This window comes from Natrix helvetica (assembly GCF_964273705.1).
Source record: "Natrix helvetica genome assembly, chromosome: 6".
In the NCBI taxonomy this organism is placed as follows: Eukaryota; Metazoa; Chordata; class Lepidosauria; order Squamata; family Natricidae; genus Natrix; species Natrix helvetica.
This window is the reverse complement of record NC_138553.1, coordinates 19,401,745-19,420,555: the sequence shown is the minus strand read 5'-3', so window position 1 is coordinate 19,420,555 and position 18,811 is coordinate 19,401,745. Positions and strand designations below refer to the sequence as shown.

General features: G+C 42.1%; 1 protein-coding gene across 1 annotated transcript in view; it reads left to right on the top strand.

Annotated features, from left to right (window-relative positions):
* Positions 1 to 628: 628 nt before the first annotated feature.
* Positions 629 to 18,811, top strand: part of PTN (pleiotrophin) — a 113,835-nt gene continuing 95,652 nt past the window's right edge. The window contains exon 1 of the mRNA XM_081958294.1: positions 629 to 928. The gene's annotated coding sequence lies outside the window, so the exon portion shown is untranslated. The remainder of the gene's footprint in view (positions 929 to 18,811) is intronic.

Sequence of the window (18,811 nt, the reverse complement as noted above, 5' to 3'; positions counted from 1 at the left end):
TTAACAATTTGGGTTTACAGCTGACTTTGAGGGAGCTCACCCCTTCCTTAGTTTGTTAATACCGTACTCTAGTCAGCCTCTTGTAAAAATCAATCGTCCAATTGTAGGCTCCACTACAGTACTGTAGTATTTTTGTGAATGGACTCCTCCCGTCACTGTTACAGTGATCACATGAGTTGACCATTTGCTTAGGCACAATAGGACAAAAATATCTTAACGAGCTGTTTAAAGAAGATGGAGTAAGCTCCCTCCGCTTCTTGCTTCGTCTCCTGAGCTTGGGCTGAGATTCCCTGGTGGAGAAAAGCTTAGAAATTGATTGGATGCTGCTTATAGCCTCTGAAGTTTTTAAACCCTGAGGTGTTAACTCTTACATTTCCCTGCCTTAAACTCTAGGAAAACCAACTTAACCCCCCCCCCTCTCCAAAAGGGTGATACTCCTGACTAGGAAAGTTTTTGCCATTTCTCTCTTCTCATTTTTTGTCAGATTGTGATGGGAGAGTGAGTCTAACCCTTGAGTGACCTGCTTTTAATGAGCTTCTCAATCAGTACCCGTGAGTGAATTGTGCTTTCCCCCTCCCTTTCTCTCCTCCTTCCCTCCCTTCCTCCCTCCCTCCCTCTCTCTCACACACACTACACTTGTTCATTCACAGCCTGCTTTATCCATAGTCAAAGGAAAGATCAGTTTCTCTGCCTTGAGTAGCAGAGTCGTGGTGAGAACATTCAAAGAGAAGAAAGTGAACTGCGAGGAAGTGGGACAGAGGAACGGTCCAGAAACGCATGGAGTGCAGAGGAGTCTATAGTTTTTAGAGAGGGGAAAGGAGATTCACAAGACCCCTTGCTTTTCCTGAGCAAAGGTGAAGCCAGCTCTGACAACTCATCACTTGATCTGAAGACCGTGTAACAGAGGCAGGAGATTTTGCAACTCAAAGTAAGTTTTTTTTGGCTTAACTTGTTTCTGACTGTAGTGTGTAGTACAGTAAACCAGCCACCCACATATAATTTCACATAAAAATGCAACTTGGGAGAAAGGCAATGAGTCAAAGGAAGCTAAGTACTCCTAAGGTCGTATCTCCGTTCATCTGTTTCCAAAGCTGAAGAAAGTTGATGAAGCAGAGAAGACCTGAGGGACTTCAGAATGCACGTTTGTGTGTGTGTGTGGGGGGGGGGAGGATGAAAGGTCTTCTTTTGTGAGGATGGGTCCACTATCCCCTTCATAATTTCGAAGTGTTGAGTGCTTTATTTCAAATAATATGGGTAGAATTCATCACCTCAGGAGGCATCTTCCTGGTGACCCCTTCTTTCTGTTGTCCTAACTGAGGGAGTCATAAGGTGTAAAATATACGGACTTGTATCATTGTTTATCTCCTTCTTAAAGGATTCAAGGGACAATTTAAAAGTAGAAAAGAGGACTCAAACCCTCTCAGGATTGCCTCTTGGACCCCACTGGGAAAGGAAAGGGGAGTTGGGGATGATATGGAAGAGCCTGGTTTAAACCATCACTTCTTTCAAGAGTGAATGTCCTTGTGTCAGCATTAAACAGAGCTGTGCACACTTCCCCCACTCCCCCAAGTACCAGCTCGTGTTAGTCACCTTTGCTTCAGCTTCACTGGATATACTGACATTTATAAGATGACAGAGACATGGCTGCAGATTACTAGGGCCAAAATGGGTTTTTCTAGCATGAAAAGTCTGCAAATGCACATTGTTCTGCTTCTTTGACTTTACTTTTGTGAATTTAATTAAATCTAGTTTTTTTTTTCCTTACAAGGAGGTTTATTTGGTGTCATACTTTTACTTACGTGATAGTGGCCAACAATTTAATGTAACAGAAAATTATGCTTTCTAAACATTTTTCAAAAAAAAAGGAAAGGTGCCAAGTTTACTTGGAAGGACTTGGAAGTAGCCTGCATGATGCTTATATTGTGTTTAGATGGATGATCCTCTTCCCACAATCTTGCTTTTATTTTTGTTTTACTTTTTAACAGCTGTGATATTGCTGATTGTACGCTGTCCATAGTCATCATGTTCAGTGAGGCAGGTGACCATATTCATTTGTTAAACGAATAATATATGTGTATATATGTTTGCCATTTTTCTTTGGAACTGCTAATGGTGTAGAGGAACAATGGCAGACTATACAGAGTTTCAATATGGTTGCTGCATCATGTGCCTTCAGAAAATATCCTGGGATTTTGGGATATGGACAAGTCTTTAAAGTTCCATCTTTAATGGTTAACAAGACAGTAGGAAACTATATGTCACTCTATCTCTGGCCATCCTTTTCCTGTTTTGGGAAATGGAACTTTTGGGTTCCATAATTTCAGTACAAAACAGGATGAAAAGAGAGACTAGGGGACAGAAGTACAACACGGCCAACCAGTCAGTTTCCATTGTTTGCATCAAAGGCAAAGTTAAGTTCCATGGATTCCAATTTGTCAGTTCCAATTTGTGTGATGGAACTATCTCATGTCTTTTGAGAAAGTTGATGTCAGAAATGATGACTGATGAAGGCTAGGTCATGAGTTGAATGCTTAAATATAAAACCTGTGTTAAAATTAAAAATTAATTTCATGGAATTGATGATACAACTAAAATGAATTATTGCTCAAAATGATCAGACACCTGTGGGTTGAATAACAGATATGGGTTCAACATCCTGGCTGGAAATCCAGGCGCCTTAGGTAAAATAATCAAACTTCAGATCAGTTTGGAATCCATTTAAAATTGTATTTGTGGGACAGTTTGTTTACCATTCTTCATTCCTGGCCTGCAACCGCTTTAGAATTATACAGTTAGATTCCTTCCTTCCTTCCTTCCTTCCTTCCTTCCTTCCTTCCTTCCTTCCTTCCTTCCTTCCTTCCTTCCTTCCTTCCTTCCTTCCTTCCTCCCTCCCTCCCTCCCTCCCTCCCTCCCTCCCTCTCTTCCACAGCAAATTCATGAAGAAAATATAAATTAAGACTCTGATCTGTCTTTCAATCACAATTAGAGTTGATCTATCTTATAAATGTATGGCATTGGTATCTCTTCATTATTTTACTTAAAGATGCACCTCCATGTACCAGTATCTGCATTTAATATCCTTTTACAAGATATGGCCCCCTGGAAGTATGGGTGAAGGCTCATCACTACAAGGCTGGTGAACAGGGCCAGGGGCAGTGGTGGGTTGCTCCCAGTTTGGGCAAACTGGTAGTGGAGGTGGCAGGAGGCTCTGCTCACCTCCCTGGATGCTTCTGCGCATGCGCAGAAGCTTTCAGCGCGCTGATGAGCGTGAGTGCACAAGCGAACCGGTAGTAAACAAAGTTGAAACCACCACTGACCAGGCGACATATCTTTACGTTCTCTCCCCTGCTTTCTCTTATCCTGCCTTTTTGAGCTCAGTTCGTAAACAATAAAATAACATGCAATAAAAATTGTACCTTCTCATTTGCATGCTTCTATGAGTCTCATGGGATATAGTACTAAAAATCCAGAGATGTCATCTTGTGGCTTTTAATTAAATTTTAATCAAAGTTCCAGGGAATAAACATGGTTTCTCAGCTAGTTTATGGTTATAAAAGATGTAAATCAGGATTTCACTCCTTTGTCCTGTGCTAGGATAGCCTCAAATAGACATTTCCTTTTCTCCCCTTTCATCAAAAAGTGAAGCATGCTTAATAATAAAGACAGAGCCATCATCTGGCATGGTGTTTTTCAATGCAGTGAAAGTGTTTGAAAGTTTATGTACCACAAGTTCATTGTTTTTATTTAGATTGATTCAGTCAGCATCCAGGCCTGCGTATGGAATAGAAACAACACTTTAGATAATCTGATGTAGGAGTGGGATGATCTAACCTTGTTGGGTTTTTTTTTTTTGATCTCTCATCAGCTTTTGATACCCTTTACCATGGAATCATAGGAATGTGGTGGCTCAGTGGCTAAGACACTGAGCTTGTCGATCAGAAGGTCGGCAGTTTGAATCCCTAGAACCATGTAATGGAGTGAGCTCCCGTTACTTGTCCCAGCTTCTGCCAACTACTTACAAAAAATGCAAGTAGAAAAATAGGGACCACCTGTGGTGGGAAGGTAACAGCACTCCGTGCACCTTTGACATTTAGTCATGCCAGCCACATCACCATGGAGAAGTCTTTGGACAGCTCTGGCTCTTTGGCTTTGAAATGGAAATGAGCACCCCTCCCTAGAGTCAGAAACAACTGGCACACATGTGCGGGGGAAGCTTTACCTTACCATGGAATCCTTTTGGTCCAACTTAGAGAGCGGAGAATGGGAGTCACAGTTTTATGCTGGTTCATCTCCTTTGTCTGAGGCTGATTGGTGTTGATAGGAGTGAGAGGTCCAGCCCACAACCTCTTGGTCCCATAGAACTCAATGCTTGCTCCATTCTTTTTTAACATCTACAAGAAACCACTGGGTGAGATCATCCATCACTATGAGTTGAGGTATGATCAGTATGTCAACGATACACAGTTATACACTATGTCCTGGGTGAACTAAGTGATATTTTGAATCAGTGATAGGATTCAAATAATTTAACAACCAGTTCTCTGCTCTAATGACCAGCTGGGTAGGCATGGCTCAGTGGTCATGTGACTGGGAGGCATGGCCAACTCAACATCACTCACGTCGATGGGCGCTTTGCCTTAGCTTTTACAATGTAATATGGGTTAATTGGAGAGGCAGTTTCTGTAAGCATGGCAATAAAGATTAGGCTAGAAACAACACCAGAATGTTTCCTTCCTGCCTTCCTGACAGGATTAGCCTTGTAAAATGGAAAAAAACAAAAAACAAAAGGAGATTTCGTCCAACAACCGGTTCTCCTGAATAGGTGCATACTGGCTGAATCCCACCACTGCTTTGAATGTTATTTCATGGTGTCAGGAGGCTTTAGGAGTTTGGATGAAGAACAGCAACTGGCTTCAGCTGATCCTGGGTAAGACAGAATGGTTGTGAATGGGGGTGGGGGACTCATCTGTATCTGGATTTTTATCACCTTTGATGGAGTCGCACAGCCCCAGACAGAACTGATGAATCATCTGGAGGTCCTTCTGGGGTGACAGATGAGGTGGCAATCATGCCTAAGAGGGTCTTTGGTCAACTGTGTTGTATGTCAGTATAGCCCTCCCCAATTAGTTCTTCTCTTAGACACTCACATGCAATACAGCTGCTACTTGAACTATTGCAACATGTTTTATAGGGTAGTTAGCCAACTGTACCCATAGCTGCTCTGAGACTGAGATGGGCAGTCTCTAAAATCTGGAAGCTTCAGCTGGCACAGAAGGTGGCCACATGAGCAATTTTGGGCACCCCAAAGTTTGTGCATGTAAAACAAGGCCTGCTTATGAGTCAATTCAAGATGTTGATTATTACCTTTAAAGACTTACACGGCAAGAGCTCCAGGTAAGCTGTAGAATTGTCTTCTCCCCATTACATTGGCAAATCCCACCCAATCAGATAGAAATCGTGGACCCTGTCAGTTAAATAATTTTAACTGGTGGGGTGTAGGAAGAGAGCGTTCTCTGCCATTGCTCCTGCTGTTTGGAAAATCCTTCCTCCAAAGGTGAGCTGGGACTCACCTTTCTGGCCTTTCATAAGAATTTGAAGATCTGGCTCTACTGACTTGCTCGGGGCTACCAGAGCAGTGGTGGATTGCAGGCGGTAAGCCCCAGTACAGGAGTACCGGTGCCCGCCAGGAGCACTGGGTACCATTCTGGTACGGTGCCCCGGGGGGCCCACCCGCCCACCTGTCATCCTTACCTGTATTTGAGGTCTTTGGCACTTCCGTGCACGGCATGTACAGCACCTGCGTGCCGCTCCTCCAAGCAGCTAAAGCGTCACAGAGGCTCGCAGAGGCATCGTAGGAGGTAAGGATGCATGCGTGTGCTGCGCACATTCATGTGGTGGACGCCGGGCCCCATTGCACCATACCAGTTGCACCGGGATCCGGAACCCACCACTGTCCCAGAGGGGCATGCAACCTTGTTGCTGGTAACCCTGAAGACCCCATTCTCTGCTTTTAACTTATTCCATCCCTATTTTATCGGCCTCCTTTTGCTGACATATAGTAAATATAGGTATAGATTTTAACCTGGTTTTGATGTTTTAAACTGTTCGCTGCCAATAGCTGCTCTGCGAGTGAGATGGGCAGTCTTTAAATTGGACAAATAAATTAAAAAGATATGTTCGCACATGTAAACTAGGAAGACCATAGCAATGGAGATAAAGTCAGATGTCCTGAGGCTTTGTTTCAGTTAAGAATATCAGATAAAAGATTAAAACAGAATCTACGGTCTAAAAAGAAGTTTTGGGGGATGGAATATAACAAAAATTCAAGTCAACACAATGGAAATGTTTATAACAATGTTCCCCCACCCCCATTCCCATCAAATAATGTTCTGAATATTAGTGGGGAGATCAAAATCTAACTAGCATTTACAATTTCCCTAAGACATATCTGACTTATAGGTAGTCCTCGACATACAAATGTGTATTTAACAATGGTTCAAATTTACAATGGCTTTGGAAAAAGAGCTTTATGAGCTGTACTCAAATTTATGACCCCTGCATACTGCCGCTGTGATGTGATTGCAATTTGGGCACTTGGCAATTGTCTCAAATTTAACATTAGTTGCAGCATCCTATGGTCATGTGATTGTGATCTGCAACTTTTTTTTGCTATTTTCTGGCACACACACCCCAACAACACTGAGGAAGCTGGATTTGCTTAATGACCACATGATTCACTTTAAAAAACCATGCAATTCACTGACTCACAGTGATCCACTTCACAATGACTGGAAAAAACGGTAATGAAATCAGGTCCAATGACATGATGACTCCATTTACCATGGCGCTGAACTTAAAACCACAATTCTGATCCCAATTGAGGTATTAAGTCAAGATCTACTTATATTTTTGAAAATGAATGAAGTGGTTGGAACATTTCAAATCAGAATTTACGATTTTAAGAATAGTAGACGTCAGATCAGAGGTAGTATTCATTAGGTTCTGACCAGTTCTGGAGAACCGGTAGTGGAAATTTTGAGTAGTTTGGAGAACCAATAAACTCCACCTCTGGCTGGCCCCGCCCTATCTATTCTCTGCCTCCTGAGTCCCAGCTGATCAGGAGGAAATTGGAATTTTGCAGTATCCTTCCCCTAGAGTAGGGTGGGAATGGAGATTTTACAGTATCCTTCCCTTGCCACCCCCACCAAGCCATTCCCATAGCACTGGTAGTAAAAAAAATTGAATCCCACCACTGCGTCAGATAGACAATTGGATGATGGGGAAGACTCTTTGTACAGGTTATTCTTGATCTGCAGCACTTTATGGAATGACCTTGAGATCATGCATCTCACCCTCCATCTCCACAAATGTTACACACACACACACACACAATTTAAAATGTGGACATACATCTGCTAGAGTAGAATTCTTCCCTTCAAAGTGAGAAAGAAGAAGTGACCTGGAATTTAAGGAGAAATTTCCTGACAGTTAGGACAATTAATCAGTTGAACGACTTGCCCTCAGAAGTTGTGGATGCTTCTTCACTGGAGGTTTTAAATCAGACATTGGATAACCATTCATCTCTAAAGATATAGGGCTTCCTGCCTGAGCAGGGGGCTGGACTAGGAGACCTCCAAGGTCCCTTCCAACTCTGTTATTCTGTTATTTATTCAATAAAAATGTCTCCCCCTAAATTTACACATATATTTTATAAAGGAAAAATGGCACCAGTATTCTCAGGAATATCTGCCTATTGTGCCTTTCCCTCCCCAACATAGTCATGTAGTCTACATTTTTATAGTTCAAATGTCTGTGAGAAAATGCCTTTTGTTCCTGCTTTCATTTCTAGCTGGATCTGTGCAGTTTTCTTCCCTTTGCCAGTCATCGAAGGAGTGAAAAGCAGGCAGCGAATCTCACCCAGGAGATTACTTCTGAAAGGCTAATAGGATAATGGATCAGGTTCCATGATCTCAGCTGAGTGTGGATTTGATGAAACAGCAGAAGTACTCCATTTAGTTATTGGCTAATAGCATTACTTGGAAATTATGACAAATCAATATGGATAAATATTACAAAAGTTTAAGGAAGCCGGGTGAAATGGAAAGGAAGTATTGAGTTTCTGCCTGGATTGTTGTGTGGACGGAGGAGAGAAGGAAGGGCAAAAGAAGGCCAATCAGTTGCATTTCAAAGGCGCAGACTCCAGAAACAATGGCAGAGTTAAGAAATGCCCCAATCACCAGGACAAGTGATTAGCATCAAAATCCCCCATCTGCTAAGAATGTTAACCTTGAAATATCCTTTGCTTGAGCCAAGTAGAATTCTTTTTTTCTTCCTTCTATAAACTCAGTTATCAAGTAGTTAAGTAATTGTTTATAAATCAACTGCTTCAGAGCATTTTTTTAAAAAAATAAAATTAAATTAAAGAGGATTTTTATGTGTAGGGGTAAGAATACCGTAAGTAAGAAGTGTACTTTTGATATATTCATAGAAAACACAGGATACCGTTTTTATTACGGGTTTTCTGAATCACATACTTCTCCACAAATATTATTTCTGATCCTTAGCAAATCAGCCATGGGTTATTAATGTTGAGTGTATGAATTAAATACATTTTCCATGCATTAACAACCATCGCCTTTGCCGACGGTGCTAAAAGATGCAGAACGATGACAGGAGGTGCTGAATTCCTTATGGATCTGACCACAGATTTATTCTGTGTTATCCACACTATTTTACACTTTCTGTGTAGTGTTTTCCGAATCTTGGCTCAGAAAGATATCAAAATCCATCTTTGTGTGCAGTGAGCAAATGTAAAAATGAGGAATACCAGACATACAAATTCTGCTGGAAACTTAAGGAAGATGGTGTCTCAAAATTAGTTTGATTTCATGAATTTATTTGAGTTATGAGAGATGTGTTTGGCTAATGAAATTGTAATCTGTTTGGACTGGACTGTAAATCATAATTGCAAATATCATAGCTGTTCACAAATATTTGACCTGTTTTTGATGGAGCACTGTGGGGGAAGGCAAGGTTTGCACTGACAGCCCACAAATGCACAATTTCAGAATGTGCAAGGCTATCACGAGGTCATGAGTGAATGCGCCACAGCATCAAACATTTTTCACCAATGGCAATATAGGTTCCCTATAAATTAGCTTTATTCATGACATCGTTTTCTGTTCTTCTTAAAGAAAACAGTTGAGATCTCTGTTCTATTCTAAATGATTTGATACATAGGAGCAGAGGTGGTATTGAGCCAGTTCTTACCGGTTCGGGCGAACCAGTAGCGGTGGCTGCTGGAGGTTCCGCCCACCCACCCTGACGTAATGCGTGACCTTCTGCGCATGTGCAGAAGGCGGTGCGCATGCGCAGAAGATGGCACATACGAACTGGTAGCAAAGGTAAGTGAATCCCACCACAGCATAGGAGGCTATATTATTTGTCACAATCATTGTTGTCATTCTTAATAACTTTAGATGCATTCTTGTTTTGCTGTTCTACTGATTTGCAATTTAATTATTTTGATCTAGAGTTTAAATACTTTGTAAGAAAAAAAAGGAACATTTCTTACCAGTAATGTCAGATTTTTGCTCATGTTATCTATAAGGCTGAAATGAGCTCAGCAACTGGTGTTTTCACAGAGACAACAATGTCATTTTTCTTGGCAACACATTGTTTACTGTTTACCCTGGAATGTTGTTTTGATTTCCCACTCTAGCTTATAGCCCATTCATTCATTCATTCATTCATTCATTCATTCATTCATTCATTCATTCATTCATTCATTCATTTTTATTTATTAAATTTATAGGTCACCCATCTTCCCGATAAGGTGACTCTCAAATGTTACCCTTTCCTTGAATGTTATCCCATACAAGTCTTAACTCCATCCGACTCTGCTTAGCTTCTTTTGAGATTAGCGATGGATCAGCCAAGATTGTCTAGTTGTTGTTGTTTTATTTATAGGCAGGTGATTATCCAGGCTGGAATCTAATGTAACTTGTGAGTACTGTGTATCATTAGTTAATATTACAAAAGGCCGTGTACAATTGTCCTCCGCAAAAGTGCATAGTGAAATTGTGGAGATAATGTCACTAAATTTCCAAATTTCTCCTCCAGAGAGAAAAGAAAAGAAAAGTTCTCCGATTTCTAGTATAATGGCCACAGTATTTAACCTAGCATAGATTCTGTTTCATTGCAAGTGACTCTAGCAAGAATTGCTTGGCATCCCAGCTTTTGGTTTGATTTTGCTTTCTTCATAATGTTTGGAAATCAGCCCATTTTGAAGTTTTTGTGTATGTCAGTGTGTGTGTGTGTGTGTGTGTGTGTGTGTATGTGTATGTGTGTGTTTGTGTGTGTGTGTGTGTGAAAGAGAGAGAGAGAGAGACAGAGAGCGAGAGAAAGAGAAAGAGAGACAGAAAGAGAAACAGAGAGAGAGAGAAAGAAAAAAAGAAAGAAACACATACACACAGAGAGAGACACAGAGAGAGAGAGAGATAGAGAGAGACAGGGAGAGAAAGAGAGAAAGAAAGAGAGAGAGAAAGAAAAAAAGAAAGAAAGAAAGAAAGAAAGAGAGACAGAGAGAGAGAGACAGAGAAAGAAAGAGACAGAGAGACAGAGAGAGAAAAAGAGAGACAGAGAGAGAGAGAAAGAAAGAAAGAAAGAAAGAGAGACAGAGAAAGAGAGAGAGAGACAGAGGGAGAGAAAGAGAGAGAGAAAGAGAGAGAGAAAGAGAGAGAGAGAGAGAGAGAAAGAGAGAGAGAGAAAGAAAGAGAGCGAGAGAGAGAGAGAGGGAGAGAAAGAGAGAGAGAAAGAGAAAGAGAGAGAGGGAGAGAAAGAGAGAGAGAAAGAGAGAGAGAGAGAAAAAAGAGAGAGACAGAGACAGAGAGGCAGAAGCAGAGGCAGAGAAAGAGAAGGGGAGGTGGTTTAAGCAATACAGTAATATGGAAAGAAAATTCTACAAAGTGGACTTTTTTTTTAGAGGGCAGTGAAAAAGAAACCTATATTTTTTCCAGAAAAATATATTCTAAGAAATGTATATTCAGCTGTCAAAATAAGTTTCTTGGATGAGATTCAGTTTAAGCCTTTTTCTTACCTTTCAAGAAAAGTACACAGCCGTCAGTGTGGAGCTGAATATGAAACCAGGTCACACACTTTCTCTGGGGACTTCCCAGCCTCGCTTTGCTCGACCCAGATCTTTTGTGTAATTGCCTTTGATCATATCGTCCTTGCTCACAGGGAACAGAGGATTTAAAAGCAACCTCACAGCCATTCACCTTTCCAGCTTCCTCCGAGTCACCCTCCTATTAAAGCAGGGCATATTTCCCATTATTTTATCTCCTGTTCTGTAGGTGAATATTTCCTGTATTTAAAAAACAATATATTTTTTTGGTCAAGGGTTCATTTTACTTTTGGGGAGGATCATTAGTAGGCCACATATGCATTCAATACTTTCACACGGTCCTTTATCATTAGCATTTTCGGGACTCTTCGGTTCAGTACACAGAAAAGGACCCAGTTTAAATTAATGGAATTAAAAGGGCATGAGATAAAGGGATAACAGCTTAAACTAAAAATTTGGAAGCAGTTGAAGAGCAGCACTAAAACAACTAGTTTGAGAGTAAATGGTCCTTGGTTGTCCTTGTATGATATAAAATGTAGTCATCAAAGCTTCTGTGGCAGTGTTTTTTAAAAAACTTTTTAACGAATCTTAAATATGTGGACTCTTGACTCTCAAATGGGTGACCGAGTAATTCTGGGAATTGGGAGTCCACCCGTCTTAAAGTTGCTGAGGGTTGATGGACCACCCCAGAATTATTCACTACTCATTTCAGGTGGGTTCCAGATCCCATTCCAACCAGTACAGTTGGAAAGGGCCTGGTGGCGTCCACATGGATGCGTGCAGCGTACTTGCACATGCGCACAGCATACACATGCGTCTTAGCGCCTCCATGAGCTTCCACGATGCTCCAGCTGCTCCACGGAGCTTTGCGCAGGCACTGTACGCACCATGAGCGGAAGCGCAGAAGCCTTAAAAGACAGGTTAGGAGCTCGGGCAGGCGGGTGGGCCCTCTGGAGCACCGTATCGGAACGGTATCCAGTGCTCCGGGCTGGCTCCGGTACGCCCGTACCGGGGCGTACCACCTGCAAACCACAACTGGTTCCAACACTTGTACTCCCTCTGTGGGCACATGGTCAATTTTGGGTGCTTGTCAACCAGCTCCTACATATGGCCCTTTGCAGCATCCCACAGTCATGTGACTGTCATTGTCACCATTTTTATTTTGCTATTGGCCTGTATTTATTTCCAGTTTCCAGCAATCAACACCCATTGGGGAACAAACATTTATCAATTGCAGCGTTAGCATAATGATAGCCACGAAAGGGGTCATAACATTGGGCGCAGTCATGTGGTGATCTGCATAACAGCCACCATGATGTATAACTATAATTCTTGGGTTAGGTAAAGGTAAAGTTTCCCCTTGCAGATATGTGCTAGTCGTTCCTGACGCTAGGGGGCGATGTTCATTTCCGTTTCAAAGCCGAAGAGTCAGCATTGTCCAAAAACGTCTCTGTGGTCATGTGGCCGGCATAACTAAATGCCGAAGGCACACAGAACACTGTTACCTTCTCACCAAAGGTGGTTTCTATTTTTCTATTTGCATTTTTACAGGCTTTTGAACTGCTAGGTTGGCAGAAGCTGGGAAAAGTAATGGGAGCACACTCCGTTATGCACTGCTAGGGATTCGAACCGCCAAACTGCAACCTTTCTGATAGACAAGCTCAGCATCTTAGCCACTGAGCCACTGTAACCATAATTCCTGGGTTAATGGTGGCCATAAATTAAGGACTACTTGTATATACTACATTAGGATTACTGCCTTACATTCAAAGGCCAAGGGTGTGCAACTGGGATCCAGGGGTGAAATTCAACTGATTCTGGAGAACTGGTAGCGGAAATTTTGAGTAATTTGGAGAACCAGCAAATACCATCTCTGGCTGGCTCCAGAGTGGGATGGGAATGGAGATTTTGCAGTATCCTTCCCCTGCCACGCCCAAGCCACACCCACGGAATCGGTTGTAAAAAAAATTTGAATTTCACCACTGCTGGGATCGCTTGCCTGTCCTCTGTTACTGTGCTGAAGACATATGGAGAACCCAGCTAATTGCTGCTTTCTCAAGTGACCAATGAATGCCTGCAAAATATGTGGTTTGGTCTGCTATTACTGGCCCAACAAAAATGTCCTTCATTTTCATTGCCAATAAAATGCAATACAGGCAACTTCTCATTTAGTGGGCACAATTGGGAATGGCAACTTGGTTGTTATGCAAAGTGGTTGCTAAATGAGACCACAATTGTGCTTACGATCTTATGTTAATTTCCCTTTGCTTTACTGATCTGCAAAGATCATCAATGCCAGGAACGTTCAAGGAGTTACTTTTTCACCACTGTTGTAACTGCAAAGGGTCACTAAATGAGGACGGCTTGCAAATCCGGCCATCACTTTTCTCCATATTTTCAGCAGGTGCAGTATGGTTGTGAAAAAAAAAAAAGGAAAATCTGGATATTGGTAATGGATTGAAGCTGCTCTGCTGTCAAGCGCTCCTCCTTCCTCCTGTATTAAGAATCTCATTGGGAGTTCCACAAGTAGAATGACATCACAACATCCGTTTACAACCAGCTGCTTGCCTGATACTTTAATCGACATAGGCTGAAGCAGGGATGTGCGGTCAGGGGAGGCAGGGGAGGCAGAGCCTCACCTCTCATCATGAAATAATAATATATAATAATAATATCCACAAGGGAGTTTCATATATATAAGAGGAAGAGGAAGGAGGAGGAGGAGCGCGCGAGGGGCAGTGCCAGCTGGGCAACAGGCGGAGGCAGGAGGGTTCTTGGACGTGACTGCAATAGACGTCCAGAAGTGGCAGGCGCTTGATGACGTTGCTGCAGCTGCCATGCGCGGACGGACGGAGGTAGCCAGAGTGGCGCCGAGGCAGTCTGGCGGACGAGCGACCGAGGATCAGGCTGCCTGATCCTCCATCGCTCGCTCGCTCGCTCTTTCGTCCGCCCGGACCCCTCGGTGCCACTCTGGTTACCTCCGTCCGGCCATGCCCAGCAGCGACGTCGGCGACGTCATCAAGACGAAGTGGCTTGGAGGCGAAGTGCTTTTCAGTGCTTTTCTGTGCTTCTGGCGTTTAGGTAGATAGCCGGATATCCTAAACACCAGATGCACAGAAAAGCACTGAAAAGCAGCTGCTGTTGGGGATCGCGGAGCGCGAGCCGGCGGAGCGCGCTCAGGAAGGTGGGGAATGGGATCACATGTGCTGAAGGATGAGGCAGCCTCAGCCTCCAGCACACGTGGTCCCATTCCCCGCCTTCCTGATGGCGTCACCAGCCTCACCAGACATAAACCTCACCGCACGTCACTGGGCTGAAGTAGTCCTAAATAACTAAATAAAAATAGGTTTTAGGTTGCAGAAATTACAACTCACTGTGGTAGCTGTTCTGCAGTGACCCACTACTGAAAGAATTAAAATATTATTACTGGACCTTGCACAAATGGAGGAAAAAAAAAAACCAGAACCTTATAAATAGCTCGCCATTTTGCATACCTCTTTCTCCCTTGAACAAGAGAAGGGGAAATGGACAGAATTCTGATGACTTTCAGTCCCACAATTCAGCCTAAAGAACCTGGAAAATTCCCAAAGGTGCTTTTCAAAGGCAACTGGGCTTTGTTTTTGTTTTTTTTCCTTTAAAAGCATTTCACTTCTCACCCCTGAAGCTTCTTCAGTTCCTCTGGAATTGTGGGAGGTTTGGGAGAAGTGCTCCATTTAGTGCAGATATAGATTGAGCGAGTGGTGGGATTCAATTTTTTTTTACTACCGGTTCTGTAGGCGTGGCTTTGTGGGCATGGTGTAGTTTTGTGGGCCTGGCAGGGGAAGGTTACTGCAAAATCCTCATTCGCTCCCCACCCCACTAACCTGCTTTCCAGCTCCGTTTTCCTTTTCAAGGCAACAAAAGAAGATCAGCTGGGAGGCAGCAAGGGCAGCTTATTTGCCGGTACTCCGAACTACTCAAAATTTCTGCTACTGGTTCTCCAGAACCTGTCAGTACTGGCTGAATACCATCTCTGGATTTAGCACTCTGTCTGCAGAACTTCACTGTTGCAGTGCCTTCAGAAATTGTGGGCGCTCCATTACTGGAGCATTTTAAGAAGAAATTAAACAGTCACTTATCTGAAATAGTATAGGTTCTCCTGCTTGAGAAGGGGGCTGGACTAGAAGACCTCCAAGATTCCTTCCAACTCTATTCTAATTCTAACTGAATCAGCTCCGTGGCTGATCTCACCAATAACAGGACACATAGATCCAGAACCGCTTTTGAACTGACACAAAATCACCAAGTGCCCCAGAGAAAACAAAACAAAACTTTCCCACTCAATAGTACTTAGTTGTTAGTGATAAAACCTTAGGACATCCTATAAATGGAGGTGAGGAATTAGGAGCTACTTTTAAACCTGGTTTTATTGGGGCACCACTTGATAGTGGTGGGTGAGGGGTGGTATCCTTTAGTTTGGTAGATGGGACGGCTCTAAGCATCACTACAATTTTCAAAGTTCCCATTCACTTTCCAAACAAGGAAAACCAGTTGCAACTTTTAATGTTTGCCTGAATGATGGATGGAGAAGAGATTTACCATGGATTTCTACTGGAGTGGATTTACAGATTTTACTAATGAGGGGCCCTTCCTGGCACTGAATAGACTGCAAACATTCCTTTTGCCAAAATAGTGCACAAAATCCCATTTATTTGCTCAGATCCAGTTGAAAAGGAATGGGAAGGAAGGGTGGTTACATCTGGGGAAAAAAGAAAGAAAGCTTATGTTGAGAAAATTATTCATCTTCTCTATGACACTATGTGTGTTCTGTCTTCCTTCCACTATACAATACACAGTCTATTTCCCCAGGTTCTTCCCCCATGTCTTAGTGGGAAATTGCAAAGAAAATAGACCCAAATATTTTTAAAACATAGTTTTAAAGAAGTGATTAACTAACCTGCAAATGATTACAATAAAATGGAAATCTTATTATAAAATTTATTCATCTGTGAATCCCTAATCTGAACCAGAGCATTAAAAATGCCAATACTGTTGCCACAGCTAAGAATGAAAAATTCCATGACTTCATCCAACTAATGTTGAAAATGCACAGAAAATGGCATCATTTTAAACACATTCATTTCTCAGACTTTGCTCTGCTGTACACATTTAACCTAAGGGGCAAAGTTGTACGTGTCACAAAATGACTGTGCAATTGTTGAAATATCACAATATTCAGATAAGTGGAAAATGAGATTATTAAAGTTTCATGAAAATTTGAGAAAAAAATAGATAAGCCACGGTGTGGTAGATTCACTTGCCTCCATTTTGGATTGTGTCTGGAGATTGACTACACGTGGGATGCAGAGTTGCCATTTGTAATTGTGCAAAAGTGGCTTTGAGTTATTCTTTGTCAGACCAAACAAACAAGAATGAAAATTCTCCAGAACTGTGTATGCTGGTCATGTACACCATCTAATCATTGTCCTGTTATGATATTTGTTTCTATCTGGTGCTGCCAGACATTTCAACTGTCTTTGCTGCTTGTTGCAATCAGCATTTTAAATCTGCAATGGTGCTTTTGCAAAATAAAGAAATATGTACACGTCCTGAATGGGTTTTTTAAAAAATTTATTATGCAGCTTTATTTGTTCTGACTTGGTATTTATTTCAACAGTTGTCAAACTTTGTAGTACTAGGATTCCCTAAAATGATGAATAAATTTATGGACCCCCCTCCTCTCCCAAATAGGCTAATTATTTCACTGAGGTTAGGGCTGGATTAGAAATTAATGTATTCCCTTCAGGAATACATTTGAATGAAATGTTTACATTTCAATCAATATTATTGCAGAGAGTCTGTTAGGGATGTAACCCTAGGCTTGGCTTGGCAATGTATATAAGCTATGATTACTTTACTGTTACTTTAAATGCTTAAGAGATGTAATTGGTTTGTTACCTCAAGCAGCCATAAGAGGGAGCCAGAATGGCTGTTAGCTCTCTGTTTTGTTAGACGTTGATCGGTGTATTTTGAGGTATTGTGGTTTGCTACTTTTTAGCTATATTTTGTGTGTTAGACTGACTATTTTGATAACTGAATTACTGAACCGTGTATGACTTGGACTGTTAACCGGACTCTGAATACCTCTATATTTCTACATAGTAAACTACTATATTTTTATACTATTCAGTGTCTCTGTATGCTGGTTTGTGCGTGTTATTCCATATCACTCTCATTACGCTTCTCTGCATACTCGCTCTTCTAACGGGGAGCTTAATTACTTAACAGAGTCCACCAAAATTGTGGCACCAGCTGGTACAGGAAACGCAAAGAGAAAGTCCTGAACAGCTTTTTTTTTTTAAAAAAAGAATTGTGCCGCCCCCCCCCCCCCCCAAACATTATGACTTTCTGGTTGGTCTTGATCCAATTTGGGAACTCATTCATTACATTCATTACTTAACCTGGCAATGGAATTTTCTAGATCTGCACAATCTACAGTATTTAATCCATAGACATAAAATTAATCCAGTTTAGAATTTACCAAACTCAGCATACGATATAAAGGCAGCTGCTAGGTTGGTAACTACCGTGTATGCTATGTGAGTAAAACTAGCAAGTAATTCTTTAAGGAAGTGTGCGGCTTATATACATACAAGCAATACATTTGGCTGTAGACTCTATAGTCATGCTGGAATCCAGTTGCAGACACTGGATATATGGATGGGTCCAAGACCATGAAACGTCTTGAAAGTGAAATTCTTATGTGTGTTTCCTTTATAAACGTGAGACAGATGTTGTTGTATGCTGAAAAGTTCTTGAGATCCATCAGTGTACAATACATTAAAATTTAGGGATTTGATTCTATGGCCATAAATACTACAATAAATAAATACTGGCACTGATCGTATTCTTGGAGAAAAAGGAAAAATATGGGTTAGGATTAGATAAAGGCATTGCCATTTTCTGAATTAGAAACTACCTAGAACCACAATGGTGAACCTATGGCACACATGCCACAGGTGGCACACAGAGCCCTCTCTGCAGGTATGCAAGCTGACACCCAGCTCAGATCTCCCATGCATGCACATGCACCTCCCACCGGCCAGCTGATTTTTGGGTCTCTGGTGCGCTTAGGGAGGGGGCAGGGGGTATGTGGGAGATGTACGCTCATGCATGGGAGCGGGGATGGTGCGTGCATGCATGGGATGAATGTGAGGGGGTGCGACATGTCCCCCGTGGTTCATTTTTGCTCCCAGGAGGCTGCATGGAGACCTACTAGGGCACAGGGGTTGTGTGCGTGAATGTGCAAGGGGAGGGGAATGTGGCAAGGTCGTGCGTGAATACTCAGGGGGTGGAGCACGTGGGAGGGTCACACACACTTTGCATTATGGGTACGGGCGCACTTTCAGCACACAATGACAAAAAGGTTAGCCATCACTGCCCTAGAGTGTCCTAAGTACTTGGGGATAAAAAATGCATTTCTCTCTTATTTCATTTTATTTCTTTTTTATTGAAGCCAACATTACTGTACCTATTCTGTAATTTGGAGCCATAGAATGTAAGGGTTGAACAGAATCTCAGAATAATGATCTAAACTTTCTACTTCTACAGCATTCCCAACAGATGGTCATCATCCAGCTTCCTTTAAGCACCTTCAGAGAGCATCTCCTAAGGCAGTGATGTTCTATTGCTGAAAAATTGTTCTTT